The following is a 17,618-nucleotide window of genomic DNA, read 5'->3' as shown; positions in this document are numbered from 1 at the left end:
ATGTAAAGGACCATCTCATGACCTCTGGTAATAATACTAGGGATGGGGGACAAGCAGGCCCAGATGTTTCTTTGAGGTGATATTCAGGAAATTTCTGATGAATGTGGTGAACAGCTGGAAACAGCAACACCAGACATGGCAGCAGAAGAGGAGCCCTACAGAAGCCCAGGGCACAGCACTGTGCGTAAGCAGGGGATGGGGAAGTGGGGGAAGAGGGGTCCCATTTCAGCACCTGTTCCCCTTCCTTCATTTGAAGTCTTCTCCTTCCTCCCTCCAAGAGAAGTGCAAAGACGTACCCCACACCTGCCTGGTTTCCAGAGATATGTAACTGTGTAAACAGATTCAGCAAACATCTCAACAAGCATTTGCTGCTTCTTTCTACTTCTGCTTCTACTGCTTAGAATTTATTTTCCTCCATCACTGCTCCAAGTTACTGCATTGTTCCTGCATGTGATTATTGTGGCTCTCCTTTTAGCCCGGTATGCAGTGCCCTACAGCAGTGCCTGTGCCTCCTGCTTAGCGCACCTCCTTGTCCCCCCTTCCTTGATAGTCATACCCAAAAGCACGGCACTGGCTTGGCCATGCCTTTCATTGGTCCTGGCCTCGGAGGTTGTCCCCTGCCCCGTCCCTGTGCCTTCAGTGCATTCAGGGCCATAGCACACACAGAGCTGGAGGGAGGTGAAGTTTCTGTCAGCTCTTCTTTAGGCCCTGCAGTGTAGTACATCCTCTGATGGTGAGGAGTGACACATGAGAATAATTTACAGGGTTGGAGTGAGAGAAAGAACTGAAAATAGGAGCAAGGGGACAGATTCAGAGCATCTGTTTGGAGCTTCCCGTGTAGACCTTGCACTGTCTAAAAATTCAGGTGTCCAACCCCAGCAGGGTGGTTCAGAGGTCAAAACAAGACCTGTGCAATCAATGGGAAGGGTAACACAGCTCCAAAGGACAACCCTTCCCAATTTCCCCATACCAGGTAGGCAGCAACCTGGAGCCAGTCAGCAGGAGACATGGTGTCAGATGTTCTCCTCTGTTCCTGCTCCTCCCTGGTGCCTGAATCAGAGCTGTACCCTGGGTGCTCTCTACCCCCTCTGGACCCAAAGTGTAGCAACTGCCTTGGTGCTGGGTGTTGTTTTTCAACATGCTGGTGCTACCCTCTGCCATTGCCTTTGCTGTGGTTGAAATGGTTTCTCCAGAAAAGGGCTTCAGGTCATGGCTACCTTCTCCCACCAGCTGCCAGGCTACAAGGTTACAAAATCAGGTTTTCTTGAGTTTTTTTTTAATTCTTCACACACACCCCTTTCAGCTTCAGGACACTCATCATTTTGAGTGGTGAAAGGGAAAATCTCAAAATGAAGGGTGAGAGGTGTCTATACCTGGAGGACTCAGCTGGGAAAGGATGCCTTCAGGCTGAGAAGGAAGCTGAACACAGATTTCCCATTTCCTAGGTAAGTATTCTGCCCACTAGGCTAAGAGCTGACTTTATTTATTTATTCATTTACATTTACAGTTTTGTTTCACATTTTATTGGCTGTACACGTGAACACACAAAATTTATTCTCTTAGGAATGTGCAAAGGAATTGGAAATGTTATAGGTATTGGTGAAAAGGTACATATGACTGATTATTCTCATTTTTAAAACATGCAACTTGAAGATGCTTCTTGGGCTGGGAGGGGCTACAGGGAGAGCAGAAAAAATACTGGTTGGCTTCAGTGACCAATCACACAGTCCAACTAGTGAACAAGCAATAACTGTGGCACAGCATTCACAAGTAAGTACACAGTCTGCAAGATGTTCCTATGCATTATTCAGTGAATAATTCTAAATAATGAAAACACTGAAATCTGTGTTTAGATATAATACGAAGGACCAAATTAAATGCATTGTTCAATAGGAGAAGCTGACCCAGCTCTAGTGAAGAACAGCAGCAGCTGTTTAGAAAACCTGTGGGTCTACGTAACATTAATTTACTGTGTACTAGCAACAGTAATCCAAGTCCAGCAATCTTTAGTGGCTGGTAGGTATCATTCAAAGTGACGAAGCAGTTGCCAGACTACACAAGCTTCACCCGGAGGCTACACCTTCACTGCAAAGTCACCTTCTGAGCCATTTTCATTTTCCGCATTAACTTCTCTGGAGCTGACTGCAGTCAGCTGAGAACCAGCTGTGGTGCTGGGCACCACCCACATGACACCAATCAGGGGTTTGCAGCACACGGTGATCCCAGCTGCAGCTGATGAGCTGTGGATACTCAGACTCTAGCCTATCCCTGCACTTCACGTTACGTATGTGTTGAGACCTTTGTGTGTAGCTTAGCCTTGAATTAATGGCAACACAGAGGTTATAATCTGAATCAATTCTTGCAGGGAAGATAGGTACTTATTTATATCAACTTGAGGATGTTACAGCTTTGCATGCATTTAGTTGTTTTATTCTGAGCTCTAGCGCATATTCAAATAGAGCAGAACAGTAACTCTTTCTTTCCTTAAGGTACTGTCCTGGTTTCAGCTGGGATGGAGTAAAATTTCTTCCTAGTAGCTGGTATAGTGCTGTGTTTTGGATTTAGGATGAGAATAATGTTGACAACACACTGATGTTTTAGTTGTTGCTAAGTAGTGTTAATACTAGTCAAGGACTTTTCAGCTTCCCATGCTCTGCCAGGTGCACAAGAAGCTGGGAGGGGGCACAGCCAGGACAGCTGACCCAGACTGGCCAAAGGGCTATTCCATACCATAAGACATCATGCTCAGTATATAAAGCTGAGCGAAGAAGAAGGAAGGGGGGATGTTCAGAGTGATGGCATTTGTCTTCCCAAGTAACTGTTACGCATGATGGAGCCCTGCTTTCCTGGAGATGGCTGAATACCTGCCTGCCAATGGGAAGTAGTGAATGAATTCCTTGCTTTGCTTTGCTTGTGCATGGCTTTTGCTTTACCTATTAAACTGTCTTTATCTCAACCCATGAGTTTTTTTTCACTTTTACTCTTCTGATTCTCTCCCCCATCCCACCGTGGGGGGAGTGAGCAAGTGGCTGTGTTGTGCTTAGTTGCCGGCTGTGGTTAAACCACTGCAGTTCTTGCACACACGGCTTTTGCTTCCATATCATTTACGTCATGCTCAGGTCCCACACTATCCTATACATCCTCATTAACCACCCCCACCGCCATCCTTTGATATAATACACAATTATCATTCCCTTAGTCTATGGACCACCCCTGTGAAATGTCTGTAAAATGTCCATAAACATCCACAAAATGTCCATTGAGTTCATTTAGTCCATGACTTTGGGCTCCATCTGTTATGATGGTCAATCAGGACAGGAGAGGTGGTGTGTGGTGTGGAGTTATTGGGCACCAAAGCCAGCTCAAGTTGGGTCACTGCTGCACTTGCACTGCTTCTTGTAAGGCTTCTCCTCCATTGTTTCAGGTGGTTCCTGCTATAGTAATTCCCATAACATGCAACTCAAATCATGGGTTACAACAATTTAAAGGTTTATCCATTACAATTTCCACCCCTGGCCCCTTTGGGCCAGGTTTAACATTGCAATGAACTAGCATGCTAGCCTGGCTAGCAACAAGGGGTTCCTGCTATAGTAATTCCCATAACATGCAATGAAGAGTGCTGCAGGCTCAGGAGGGGAAGGGAGCTCCCTGTGTCCTCCCTGGGCAGCAGGAGGGATGGGCTTGGAAATCCTGGAGAAGCCTTGGAGGGCTTTCCTTAACAAGTTAAACTTTTTCTGGAGCAATTCTGAACCTTCTGAGGTTCGGATGAACTCTGAACTCTATTTTATTTGCCAGCACTGTGGGACACTGAGCTAACCCTGATGCACACTATGAGAAAAAATTTTCTTTCATGTGTGATACTAAACATCGCACCACAGCTACTACCCCCTCTTCCAGAGGAATGAGTGCAATAAGACAAAGCTTATAACCATTTACAACAGCCTAAGGGTAAGTAATTTCTAAATTTTCAGGAAAAATCACTGCTTCTTGCAGGATTGCATGTGCTGGCTGGTATTTTGTTGAAATACCATACACAAGCACTACAGAAGAACATTCTTTTTCAAAATTTCTCAAAATATTTTGTGCTGGTGAGAGGAGCCACTTTACCATTTAGGAAAATGCAGGGGGTCTTTCAGCACATTGATACCTTTCCTGACACCGACACCAAGGTTTTGAATGCTCTGGCAGAATTTTAACAATACGGATAAGATAAGTAGGTTGAGACAACAGTCCATTTCTCTTATAAGCATTCAAGAGAGCTCATGTAGCCAGGTCACAATACTAAGGTTCTGAGTAAGATTTGAACCAGTGACCCTAGAAAGCTGAAGTACACAAAGGGAAAACTCCTGTGCTTTGGGAAGCACACATTGCCAGAGTGTGCAGAGATGCAGTTAGAAAAGCAAAAGCTCAGCTTGAATTGGAACTGGCCAGAGATGTCAAAAATAACAAGAAAGGGTTCTTCAGATATGTAAATTGCAAGCGGAAACAGAAGGAAAACATGGGCCCACTATTAAACAATAGAGGTGAATCAGTCACCAACAATGCTGAAAAGGCAGAGGTTCTCAACACTTTCTTCACCTCTGTCTTTACCAACACTGTTAGATCCCAGGCGCTGAGAAAGAAAATCCAGGATGACCCAAACATAGACCCACCATCAGTGAAGGAGGAGTTAGTACGTGAATTATTACAGGAGCTTGACCCCTACAAATCGATGGGCCCTGACGCCATCCACCCGAGAGTGTTGAGAGAGCTGGCTGATGTCATTGCAGGGCCACTCTCCATAATCTTCGAGAAGTCGTGGAGATCGGAGGATGTTCCAGAGGACTGGAGGAAGACGAATGTTACTCCTGTCTACAAGAAGGGCTCAAGGGAGGATCCGGGTAATTATAGGCCCATCAGTCTTACTTCAATCCCCGGGAAAGTTATGGAACGGATCCTCCTGGGGGCCATCATGAGTCAAATGAAGCACGTGACTGGGAAAAGCCAACACGGCTTCACAAAAGGCAGATTGTGCCTGACAAATCTGGTGGCCTTCTATGATAAAAAGTGACCTGCTCGGTTGACATGGGGCGAGCGGTGGACGTTGTCTACCTGGACTTCTCCAAGGCTTTCGATACGGTTCCCCACAGCCTCCTCCTGGAGAAATTGATGCGTTATGGCCTAGACAAGTGGTCTGTGTGGTGGGTGAGGAATTGGCTGACAGGCCGCACCCAAAGGATGCTGGTAAATAGCTCTTTTTCAAACTGGTGATCCATCACAAGTGGGGTCCCCCAGGGATCGATACTGGGCCCAACGCTATTCAATATCTTCATAAGTGATCTTGATGATGGGATCAAGCGTACACTGATGAAGTTTGCTGATGATGCCAAACTGAGTGGGGAAGTAGACACTCTGGTAAGGAGAGCCACCTTGCAGGAAGATCTATCCACCCGAGATCTATATCCATCAGAGGATACTGAGGGAGCTGGTGGAAGAGCTTGCCAAGCCACTTTCCATCATTTATCAGCAGTCCTGGTCAACCGGGGATGTCCCAGATGACTGGAAGCTAGCAAATGTGACGCCCCTCTACAAGAAGGGTCGGAAGGAGGATCCGGAGAACTACAGGCCTGTCAGCGTGACCTTGGTGCCGGGAAAGGTCATGGAACAGATCATCTTGAGTGCCATCACGTGGTACGTGTGGGACAACCAGGGGATCAGGCCCAGCCAGCATGGGTTTATGAAAGGGAGGTCCTGTTTCACTAACCTGGTCTCCTTCTATGACAAGGTGACCCGCTTAGTGGATGAGGGGAAGGCTGTGGATGTTGTCTACCTGGACTTTAGTAAGGCCTTTGACACTGTCTCCCACAGCATTCTCCTGGAGAAGCTGGCTGCCCATGGCTTGGATGGGTGCACTCTGCGCTGGGTTAAAAACTGGCCGGACGGCCGAGCCCAGAGAGTGGTGGTGAATGGAGTCAAATCCAGTTGGCGGACGGTCACGAGTGGTGTTCCCCAGGCCTCAGTACTGGGGCCGGTCCTGTTCAACATCTTCATTGATGATCTGGATGAGGGGATTGAGTGCACCCTCAGGAAGTTTGCAGATGACACCAAGTTGGTGTTGATCTGCTGGAGGGTAGGAAGGCCCTACAGAGGGACCTGGACAGGCTGGATCATTGGGCCAGGGCCAACTGTATGAGATTCAACAAGGCTAAGGGCCGGGTCCTGCACTTGGGTCACAACAACCCCATGCAATGCTACAGGCTAGGGGAAGAGGGGCTGGAAAGCTGCCTGGTGGAAAAGGACATGGGGGTGTTGGTTGACAGCCGCCTGAACATGAGCCAGCAGTGTGCTCAGGTGGCCGAGAAGGCCAATGGCATCCTGGCTTGTATCAGGAATAGTGTGGCCAGCAGGACCAGGGAGGTGATAGTGCCCTTGTAGTCAGCACTGGTGAAGCCGCACCTCGAGTACTGTGTTTAGTTTTGGGCCCCTCACTACAAGAAGGACATTGAGGTGCTGGAGTGTGTCCAAAGAAGGGCAACGAAGCTGGTGAAGGGTCTAGAGCACAAGTCTTATGAGGAGCGGCTGAGGGAGCTGGGGTTGTTTAGCCTGGAGAAGAGGAGGCTGAGGGGAGACCTTATTGCTCTCTACAACTACCTGAAAGGAGGTTGTAGCGAGGTGGGGGTCGGTCTCTTCTCCCTAGTAACAAGTGATAGGATGAGAGGAAATGACCTCAAGCTGCGCCAGGGGAGGTTTAGGTTGGATATTAGGAAAAACTTCTTCACTGAAAGGGTAGTCAGGCATTGGAAGAGACTGCCCAGGGAAGTGGTTGAGTCTCCATCCCTGGAGGTATTTAAAAGAAGGGTAGACGTGGTGCTTAGGGATATGGTTTAGTGGTGGACTTGGCAGTGCTAGGTTAACGGTTGGACTCGATGATCTTAAGGGTCTTTTCCAACCTTGACGATTCTATGATTCTATGATCTGGATAGGCTGGAAGAGTGGGCTAACAAGAACCTCATGAAGTTTAACAAGGACAATGTAAGGTCTTGCACCTGGGAAAACATAATCCAGGAGTGCAGCACAGACTGGGATCCACCTGGCTAGAGAGCAGCTCCGTGGAAAGGGACCCGGGGGTCCTGGTGGACAGGAAGCTCAATATGAGTGAACAGTGTGCTGCTGCATCCAAGAAGGCCAATAGGATGCTGGGTTGCATCAAAAAGGGCATCACCAGCAGAGATAAAGAAGTCATTATCCCTGTCTACTCGGCACTTGTCAGGCCACACCTGGAATACTGTGTGCAGTTCTGGTCCCCGTTATACAAAAAAGATGTGGACGGGCTGGAGGGGGTCCAGAGAAGGGCCACCAAGATGATCAAAGGTCTGGGAAGCCTGCCATATGAGGATAGACTGAGAGAGCTGGGCTTGTTCAGCCTTGAGAAAAGGAGGCTTAGAGGTGATCTCATCACCATGTACCAGTACTTAAAGGGGAGCTACAAAGAAGATGGAGACTCCCTTTTTACAAGGAGTCACATGGTGAGGACTAGGGGTAATGGGTACAAGTTACTCCCGGGGAGATTCCGATTGGACACGAGAGGAAAATTTTTCACAATGAGAACAGTCAACCATTGGAATAATCTCCCCAGGGAAGTGGTTGACTCTGCTACGCTGAAGATGTTTAAGACTCAGCTGGACATGGTGCTGGGTCATCTCGTCTAGACTGTGTAAATTCTTGCCTAGAAAGGTTGGACCAGATGACCCTTGAGGTCCCTTCCAACCCGGAATTCTATGATTCTATGATATCTGCTCTGTAGCCCATGGAGGAACCCACGCCAGAGCAGGTGGATGTGCCCAGAAGGAAGCCGTGATCCAATGGAGAGCCTGCGCTGGAGCAGGCTCCTGGCAGGACCTGTGGACCCGTGGAGGGAGGACCCCACGCTGGAGCAGGTTTGCTGGCAGGACTTGTGACCCCGTGGGGGACCCACGCTGGAGCAGTCTGTTCCTGAAGGACTGCACCCCGTGGAAAGGACCCATGCTGGAGCAGTTGGAGAAGGACTGCAGCCCGCGGGAAGGACTCATGTTGGAGAAGTTCATGAAGGACTGTCTCCTGTGGATGAGACCCCCATGCTGGAGCAGGGGAAGAGTGTGAGGAGGAAGGAACGGCAGACACAATGTGTGATGAACTGACTGCAACTCCTATTCCCCATCCCCCTGCGCTGCTCAAGGAGATGAGGTAGAGAATTGGGGAGTGAAGTTGAGCCCAGGAAGAAGGGAGGGGTGGGGGGAAGGTGTTTGCAGATTTGTTCTTATTTCTCATTATCCTACACCATTGTTAATTAGCAATAAATTAAATTGATTTCCCCAAGTCGAGTCTGTTTTGCCCGTGACAGTAATTGCTGAGTGATCTCCCTGTCCTTATCTCAACCCACAAGCCTTTTGTCATATTTTCTGTCCCCTGTCCAGCTGAGGAGGGGGAGTGATAGAGTGGCTTGGTGGGCACCTGGTCACCAGCCAAGGTCAACCCACCACAAGTAGGATCAAACAAACCTGGTCAGGAAATCTTATGCTTTGTGCCTTGTGTGCTGATAGCAAATGATGATTTTTAATGGATTCAGTCTTCCTTCACAGCAGGGTCAGTACTAAAAAATTCACCTGTATCATGAATTATATATATAAAGCTTTAGTTTATACCAGTTTGTTTAGAGCAGGATGCTGGGCAGAGAACTGCAAATTTGCCCAGTCTGAAGAAGGCGGGTTTTTTAACTATTAGGACAGCTCTCCCTAGAGCCTGCTTCTGCATCCAAAAGAGGGAAAGGCCATCTCATTTTAAGGAAAAGGACATGAGGAAGAAGGATTTAATAATTTTGTGCCAAGTCTTAAGGCAGGAGCAAGAGAGCAAGAGGCTGATAGTGATGTTTTCATTTCACAGGGAGATGGAAGCTTCCTTGGTCTCCTAAACCAAAATATTGAAGTATTTGTCTGGTTAAGGTGGTATCTACCTCTTTTATAGGACTGTGACTCAGAGAACAGGTGATGGCTGCTTCTTTCTGTGTATAGAACTATAATCCTTCTCAATTATCAACGACATAAATTGCTATTATTTCCTTACCAGATCTAACATTTTCCTTAAATACGTGAAAGAAAAATTGTAGGTTGTTTAGTGAATTTTCCTCTTGGAAAAACTGCCTATTCTTAATATACAAGTTCAATGAAAGTTCAAAAGTTTATCAGTGCAAAGACTGTATTGTAATAATTTATCTGCCAGCTTCTCAGCTCATATTTTGATACTTTGAATTAAGAGACATTTTTGTACTGCCTTCACATAAAAGCACTTTTCACAGGCCTATCATAATATCTATTGATTATAATCAAACTACAGGTAGTTTTAGTATTAGAGGGCTCCTGTGTAGGACAATTTGTCAACCACCAGAGCAAACTGATGCTGACTGTCACAGGACGCTGTTTTCCTTGGCCAGTATAACTCCATCAGGTTTCACCCTATGAAGAATTCCCATGAGGCAATGCTCAGGGAGTTTTCAGGCAAATCAGATATATTTTGCAGGCAAGTCAGATCTTTTCACACTTGCTGAGCTCAATGACACTCACTCACAGGGTAATACAAGGGCTATTGGATGAAGTTTCAGTGTTATTAGTAGTATCTTTAACAGCCTGCTCTGGAAAAGTGAGATGTCAGAGAGTGGGAAAGAACAAAGTGCCCATCTTTATGATGCAGAGCAAAATAAAGAGTAGCTCAGAATTATGGAGCTCCCAGGTTATTCTTAGTTCCTGAAAAATGTTGAAACAATTAACACACTGTTTTTAAACATCTTGGAGAAAACAAGGTGAGTAGAAGCAAGCATAGATTTGCCAAGAATAAACAATGCCAGTCAATCTAACACCATTTGATAAACAGTTTTCAGACAGAGAAACAGGAGTGATCCAATATTTTGAATTTAGGGAGATTTTCATGCTCTTTCATATGACTTTTTCCTAACGTGACTAAGTAAGAATGGCCTGGATGGGGCAGCTTCTAAGATGGGGGCAATATTATCTGAGTGACAAGAAATAGCCAGGATGTACTACTAAAACAAGTTGTAGGTGATGAGGTTCTGAAGGAGTCAGTCCTTGGTCCAATTCTCTTCAATATTTTCAATATCAAGCTATATGGGGGAAAATAAAGTATGCTTATTAAATTTCAAAAGGCACCTCTTTGGGACTGACCACAGAAAATTTGGAAGATAAAGCTAAAATTAAAAATTATCCTGACAGATAGGGAAGATGCTTTGAAAAAGTAATGTAAAGTGCAAGGAACTATTCTTGGGAAGGCTTCAACAAATAAACATAAGATAGAGACAAACTGGCAAAATACAGGTTCTTCATGAAAGCATCAGAGGACCATTGTGAATTATGAGCTGAGGAAGAGGAAATATTTGCAAAGCCAGTAAAAGTTATAGTAGTATAAACAGAAACATAAGATCTGTGAGAAATCCTTCCACTCTTTTCAGCTCCAGTGAGCCCAAACCGCCTGCACAGCTGCAGGGCTGTGTCCCATGTTGGGTGATGTCTTTTGAAAAACATGTGGATCAACAGTAGAAAGTCCAGAGGAGACTACTAAAACTGACCAGGAGTCTAGAAAGGAAGTGAATAAACCATCTGAGGTTAGCCTAAGTTGCAGAGGACGGAAGGAAGAATCAACCCTAGCAAACATAGCAACACAAAATTGCAGAAGGGGATGATTTGTTTTCCACATCCATGGTGACCTAGACAAGTCTTAAGCTTAAGCTGGAGCAATTTAAATTCAGGTGAGACACTAGGAAAAGCCTACTACTGGGAAAGATAATGAAGGACTGGAACAGAAAGACTGAGCTATAAGGAAGGTCATCCTGAAAAAGGATGCATAGTGAAAATTGCTGTCACATGGACAACAAAATTCCTTGTTTGAACAGGGGCAATGTGATATGATATGAATAATCAAAAATTATACAGATATCATTTTTTAATGCAGTATAGAAAAGGGACACAACTTTCTGGAAAGCTACCAAATTATTTATGCTATGATCTGCTAGTCTGACCAGTCCCTGCAGGGTAAGATCTGTGGGCTTGCTGCTCAGCAGGACAAAGTCAGCCTCACATATACGTGGCCTTCTGTTGTGGTTTAGCCCCAGTCAGCAACCAAGCACCACACAGCTGCTCGCTCACCTTTCCCCCCGGTGGGATGGGGGAGAGAATCTGAAGAGCAAAAATAAGAAAACTTGTGGGTTGAGACAAGAACAGTTTAATAATTGAGATAAAATAAAATATAATAATAATAGTAATGAAAAGGAAAACGAGAGAGATGATAGAGAAACAAAACCCAGGAAAAACAACTGATGCAACCACTCACCACCCGCTGACTGATGCCCAGCCAGTCCCGAGCAGCAATCACTCCCCCCCCAGCCAACTCCCCCAGTTTATATACTGAGCATGACATCATATGGTATGGAATAGCTCTTTGGCCAGTCTGGGTCAGCTGTCCTGGCTGTGCCCCCTCCCAGCTTCTTGTGCACCTGGCAGAGCATGGGAAGCTGAAAAGTCCTTGACTAGTGTAAACTCTACTTAGCAACAACCAAAACATCAGTGTGTTATCAACATTATTCTCATCCTAAATCCAAAACACAGCACTAGACCAGCTACTAAGAAGAAAATTAACTCTATCCCAGGCGAAACCAGAACACCTCCTCTGTGGAGGGGAAATGTTCCTGGGGTCAGTGGCAGAAAGTGTCGAAGAGGCTGGGGGAGACTGGTGCAGCTCTAAGCCAGCTGCAAAAGAGCTCAGAGGAACTTGGTAGGCTGTTGTTCTGCACAGCTGTGTGTCCTGTGCACTCTCTATGGGCTGCCTGCTGGTGGACTTGTGTGCTTAGAGAGAGGAGAAAGATGTCACATAGTGGCAGCAGCTACTTCATAAACAAAATCCAGCAGAATTACCATTATAAGCCTAATTATATTCCTTCCTCCCCTGGCCTTATTGATCTCAACCTTGACAGGTTTTCCTAACTCCAGGTCTAGCCTATCTACAAAATCTGTGAAAAATCAGACATGGTTTCCTGAAATGAAATTTAAAAAAAAATTAGAGCTGATTGAAAGCCATACCTAGAGAAGAGGTAAAAATTTTATTGGATGAAACATTCACTGGACTTCTTGAGCAGTGACTTAATATCTGGGACCAAAATTTATTTGCTTACACAAGTTTTTTTTGCTAAGACATTGATATGAGGATGATGACTACAGCATGATGGATGGCTGAAGGAAACCTAACCTTTGGTATGTTGTTGGGGAGGGATTTTTCTTATTTGGCTGTTTTTGAAGTAAACTTCTAGGTTTTTATCCTGCAAAAACAAAGCTCAAAGTACAAATTGCTTGGTCTGGAGGTACATTTGTAGGAGGACTCTGAGGAGTCTTTCTAAACTCTCGAGATACTCTTTCACAGCTCATCTATAACCAACACCTTTTCTCAGGACAGACATCTTGGAGTTAACTCAGCAGAGTCATGCTGCTGTAGACTTTGGGTAAGTGAGAGGCGTGTGACTTGCATTTCTTTCCCTGACTCACAAGTCAACGGAAAAGATTTTAATGTGCTTGCAGTATATTGCTCCCCCAAACGGAGTGCAGATTACATTACTTTGTATATGGCCACCCAACTGTGGAACACTCTTCAAAGTGAAAATTATAAATTAGAAATAAATGTGGTTTTAAATAGATTTCTCAGTTTGAAGCATGGTAATTTGTCTCACCTTCCAGACTAGTACTAGAAATGTGAACAAAGTAGGCACCATTCTCTGGTTCAGCATTGGTATATGGTGTAATAAATAAATACTGCCATTTAGTGTGGAAAAAAGTCCATTCATTTTTATCATGTGCTGTAACATGGAACAACATTCTGTAGCAAGTTCATTGCCTCTGACCTCATGCTTGCTAAATGGCATCCATAAATACTGAACATGCCTGTGAAATATTTTTGGTATCTCAGATTGCACATTTCTAGAGTTTAGGGAATGCCTGACCAGGGGTGAACTTCTCTGGCACATCATCTTTTTCCAGAACATATTGTTCTTGGATCTATCCCAAAACATACACAGGGATGTCCAATGTTTCTGTGGATAGTCTTTTGCTTTTTCTCAGGCAGTTCAACTTTTGTTTTGGATGCAAACTAATCCTATTGTAATCTAAGTCTGTTTATTGATTAGTGTTCATCCCTCAAGAAAAATAAAGAAGGTTCTAGAAAAAAATCCAGTCAATTCTAGTAGAATCAGCCAATGTTCAACCAACTCATTTGTTTTGGATACTTCTTAATCATTTCTATTTATTGTTATTCAGCTTTTTCATGAAATGACAAAACACACTTAAGAACACTAATTTTCTGTGTCCCTTACTAATTTATTAATTTATTACCATTTTCTGAAGGCCATTTTATATTATCCTTGAAGATAATGAAAAACTCCCCTCGGTTTCAATATCAGCAGAAAATTACCTTAAGTGAGCAGTTTTGTCAATTGGAAATTATTTAGTTCTTAAAGGACTTTTACTCCTGTGAATTACTGAATGTCTGCTAGTAAGGCATGAAAACGTTCAGCTTCCACTGATGTCTGCGGGGGCTGAGAGCACTCAGTAACTTGCAGTACTAGATCAAAATTAACAAAAAGAGAAGTAATTTTAAGTAAAGTCTAAAACACAAAGTAATATCTTTTCTGGCATCTGTATTTTTAATCACAGTATATAACCTGAATGCTGCGTGAAAATTATACCTTTTCATCTATAACAACTTTTCCTAAAGTTTAGGCACATTCTTACACTGAGAAATGTTTGCCACATTCTGTTCATGCTCATAAGGTCATGACTAAGATAAACAGATTTTAGAGAAATATTAGAGTGGGAGTATGTGGGAGGAATTTCATATTAGTAGATCATTTTTTAGCAGATAGAATTTTAAAAGCTTGTTGAGTTTTGTGCTTGATTCCATTAGAAGGGAATATGACAATGGTTCCTATGGAATATACATTCTAGCACATTCATCTTTATTTCTTAGTTGGGCTGTCTCGTTAACCCTGCTCTTTCCTCCTGTCTGATTGATACACCTCCAGCCTTCCTCAGCCTGGGACTTCTTGACAGCAACAGTTGAAAAGGGAGCACTCAAGATGCTCCTTTGCATCCATTCGGAAAGGCTGGGGGTGCTCACGGGATGAAGGCTCATTGCACTACACCCAGGGACTAGCTGTACAGAGCAGACCAGCCACCAGGCCCCCACGGCAGCTAATGTGGCATGGGCACTGCTGTTTGCACTGGGAAGCTGAAAAGAGGGAGGGTTTTCAAAGGTACCGTGACACCAAGGTGACTCTTCCAAGCATGGTGCCTAGTCCCTCTCTTCCCTTGGGCATGAACAAGGCAAATAGGGTTGTAACGTTGATTTATAGGCCCAATGAATAAATTTAACAAGGAAAAAATGATTTGCTGTCTATTGCTAGTTACGTGCCACTGCCAAGTCCTACTCACCGGAAAGATCAGCTGTGGTTAAAGGTTTGCCCAAGCAACCTGAAGATGCACCCAAGCTGCATTTACTGCAACACTTGAGGGTGTTCATAGAATCATAGAATTGTTTAGGTTGGAAAAGACCTTTAAGATCATCGAGTCCAACCGTTAACCTAGCACTGCCAAGTCCACCACTAAACCATATCCCTAAGCACCACATCTACCCATCTTTTAAATACCTCCAGGGATGGGGACTCAACCACTTCCCTGGGCAGCCTGTTCCAATGCCTGACTACCCTTTCAGTGAAGAAGTTTTTCCTAATATCCAATCTAAACCTCCCCTGGCACAACTTGAGGCCGTTTCTTCTCGTCCTATCACTTGCTACTTGGGAGAAGAGACCAACCCCCACCTCACTACATCCTCCTTTCAGGTAGTTGTAGAGAGCAATAAGGTCTCCCCTCAGCCTCCTCTTCTCCAGGCTAAACAGCCCCAGCTCCCTCAGCCACTCCTCATAAGACTTGTGCTCTAGACCCTTCACCAGCTTCGTTGCCCTTCTTTGGACACGCTCCAGCACCTCAATGTCCTTCTTGTAGTGAGGGGCCCAAAACTAAACACAGTACTCGAGGTGTGGCCTCACCAATGCCGAGTACAGGGGCACTATCACCTCCCTGGTCCTGCTGGCCACGCTATTCCTGATGCAAGCCAGGATGCCATTGGCCCTCTTGGCCACCTGGGCACACTGCTGGCTCATGTTCAGCTGGCTGTCAACCAACACACCCAGGTCCTTTTCCACCAGGCAGCTCTCCAGCTACTCTTCCCCAAGCCTGTAGCATTGCATGGGGTTGTTGTGACCCAAGTGCAGGACCCAGCCCTTAGCCTTGTTGAATCTCATGCAGTTGGCCCCGGCCCAACGATCCAGCCTGTCCAGGTCCCTCTGTAGAGCCTTCCTACCATCCAGCAGATCAACACTCCCACCCAACTTGGTGTTGAACCCATCTGTGCTATTTCTGCTTTCAACCTCCTGTGACTTTAACTGGGACGCTTGTATTCATTCAAAGATCAGTAAGCGAGAATACCTGTCAAGAAGTAATGAATGTTTGCCAAGCAACCATGTTAGTCACCTCATTTTGGTCTGCTTGCATATTTACAGCAACGTGACTGCATGATGTGCCTCGCTTGGTATTCATGCGAAAAGTCGCATGAGCCACTGGAAGAATGGAAAAGCTGCCTGATGCGATTCCTGAGCATGGCTGCTGCCCAGCCGCACTCAGGCAGGCACAGAGATGGCGTGCGCCAGCACAGCTGCCTTTCCTGAGCATTAGTCCCTTTGGCAAACAAAGCCATTTACCTTCATGAACCTTTCCAATTCAGACTTGGGTGGAGTATGAAGGAGAGAGTAGTTAGCAACTTTTAAATGGATTATTATTTCTGGGAAAGGCAACAGCAAGTTCCTTGATGGTTTGCAGAAACTCACCTCCCAATTAGCTGTGGAGAGCTCACAGTCTGGGGGGCTCCAAAAGCAAGAAGCAGTTCCCATGACGTGGGGCTGGGAGCGCTGGTGGCTCACTGCATTATTTGCATAGTGCCTGCTTCAGTGGGTGAAATCCCTGTTTAGCATCCTTAGAAAGGAAAAGAGAAAAGAGAAACGTGGGGCCAGGCCTGGGAAGCGCTGCAGCGTCAGAAGGACAGCATGCCGTGATCCCCGGGAACAGGTGGCAGAGGCTGCCAGGAAGTAGGATTCCTCTCTGGAGGGATTATGTTGGTGTGCATTGGCTTTGTTTGGTTAATTAGACAGATATCACATCTTCATGCTCATAGACGGGGGTGACTCACTTTAAAGGAAGGGCTGAGAAGTCAGGAAAGGGACAGAATAAAGAAAATTCACAGTAGGATGTTTGCTATGCTCCAGCTCCTCTCCATTTAACCAAAGTGTTTTAATCCTCATGTTGAGCTTTTCCATCACACATTAATTTCAAATGCAGGCTCAGTGTTCTGAAGGACACTTTGTAATGGCTTTAGCTAGATTCAGATTATTTGCAGTCCAGGGGGAAAGAATGCATTCTTTGCAAGGTAAGTAAAAAACACTGGTCATGAGAGTGTTTCATATACCATAAAAAAAAAACCAAAACATTATCGGTAACTTACTGTGCAGAAAAAGCAACATTGTGCCTTTAAAAGAGATGTCTTATTTCTGAAAACACTTTATCTCTCACATTTCCCTAACCACAAAGTAACCTATGTTTATAAGCAAATCCACTCAACCCCCTAATAATGACCTAGAGTAAACATCTGACATCACTGCTTTCAGGCTCCTCTTTGTTTAGGCATGAATTGTTCATTTTTGTGTCTTTTGTATACTGCCTAAAGGAAAGACAAATGATACAAGGTATGTTTTACATTATCAGTTGTGGCAGAGGTTAAGCCTGTGTTTATCTGATCCTCTTTTATTGCATTACAAATGGTAAGATAAACTGCTGGGCATACAATGGTCATTAATTTCACATTGGATTTTTAATTTAAAATTTATTACATGCAAGACAGCCAGTTTTCAAGGTTCCTAGTCATTTGCAAAACCTCTGGCAATCTTATGTAATAAAAATTTTTTTTCCAATAGTGCTCAACTCATTTTAAAATATGAGTGCCTATTCTATTTGCATTAGGAAACACCTATTTTCCTGCCTTCCCAGTTTCACAGTTCAATCAGCTGTGGCACTTTTGGTGTCCCATCTCACCGAGTACACCCTCCACTGCCATCCACCAGTGCCAAACAAAAAAGCAACATCAAAACCTGTGAAATGTGAGACTACATGGCGGGGGGAGGGGGGGGGGGAGAGCATGGTGGATACATTCCTGTAAAATACCCATGTATCTGAGTGCACCTGCTGTGCTTGTTGCAATTTTCTGTCTTGGGAGACTTTAATAAAATCAATACAGAACTCAAGGCAAAAAAATAAAACAGAAAAGTATGTGCTTTTTTTGTTCTGGGCTTAAGATTTCTTTGCTACTTGATAGGACTTGGTTTCATTACACTACTTGCTTTATCTGAAAGTAGTTGAAGCTCCAAACATAAATCTATCAATGAAGCAACTTGCTGCCTTGCTTTTCAACTCTGGCTCTTCCAAACAACAGCCAGTTTTCAGAGTTTT

At 44.8% G+C, this 17,618-nt stretch overlaps 1 protein-coding gene and 1 long non-coding RNA gene across 13 annotated transcripts in view; one reads left to right on the top strand and one right to left on the bottom strand.

The window, feature by feature from the left end:
• LOC148055188 (uncharacterized) overlaps positions 1 to 17,618 on the bottom strand; it is a 60,792-nt gene that overhangs the window by 18,365 nt on the left and 24,809 nt on the right. For 9 of the 12 annotated variants that reach the window (XR_015705807.1, XR_015705809.1, XR_015705806.1 and 6 more), the window contains exon 4: positions 15,947 to 16,091. The exons of 1 other annotated variant lie outside the window; for it this stretch is intronic. The gene's annotated coding sequence lies outside the window, so the exon portion shown is untranslated. Of the gene's footprint in view, position 1; positions 6,038 to 11,615; positions 13,627 to 15,946; positions 16,092 to 17,618 lie in introns of those variants that run through there. 2 more of the 12 variants (XR_015705811.1, XR_015705810.1) reach the window with 2 other exon arrangements.
• The window catches only part of LOC148055189 (uncharacterized), a 50,456-nt gene that overhangs the window by 27,037 nt on the left and 5,801 nt on the right, over positions 1 to 17,618 (top strand). The window lies entirely within an intron of this gene.

This window comes from Nipponia nippon, unplaced genomic scaffold (assembly GCF_047370975.1).
Source record: "Nipponia nippon isolate SJK-2023a ecotype South Korea unplaced genomic scaffold, ASM4737097v1 scaffold_26, whole genome shotgun sequence".
Taxonomy (NCBI): Eukaryota; Metazoa; Chordata; class Aves; order Pelecaniformes; family Threskiornithidae; genus Nipponia; species Nipponia nippon.
Note: the sequence above shows the minus strand (reverse complement) of the source record. Positions and strands in the feature narration are given on the sequence as shown.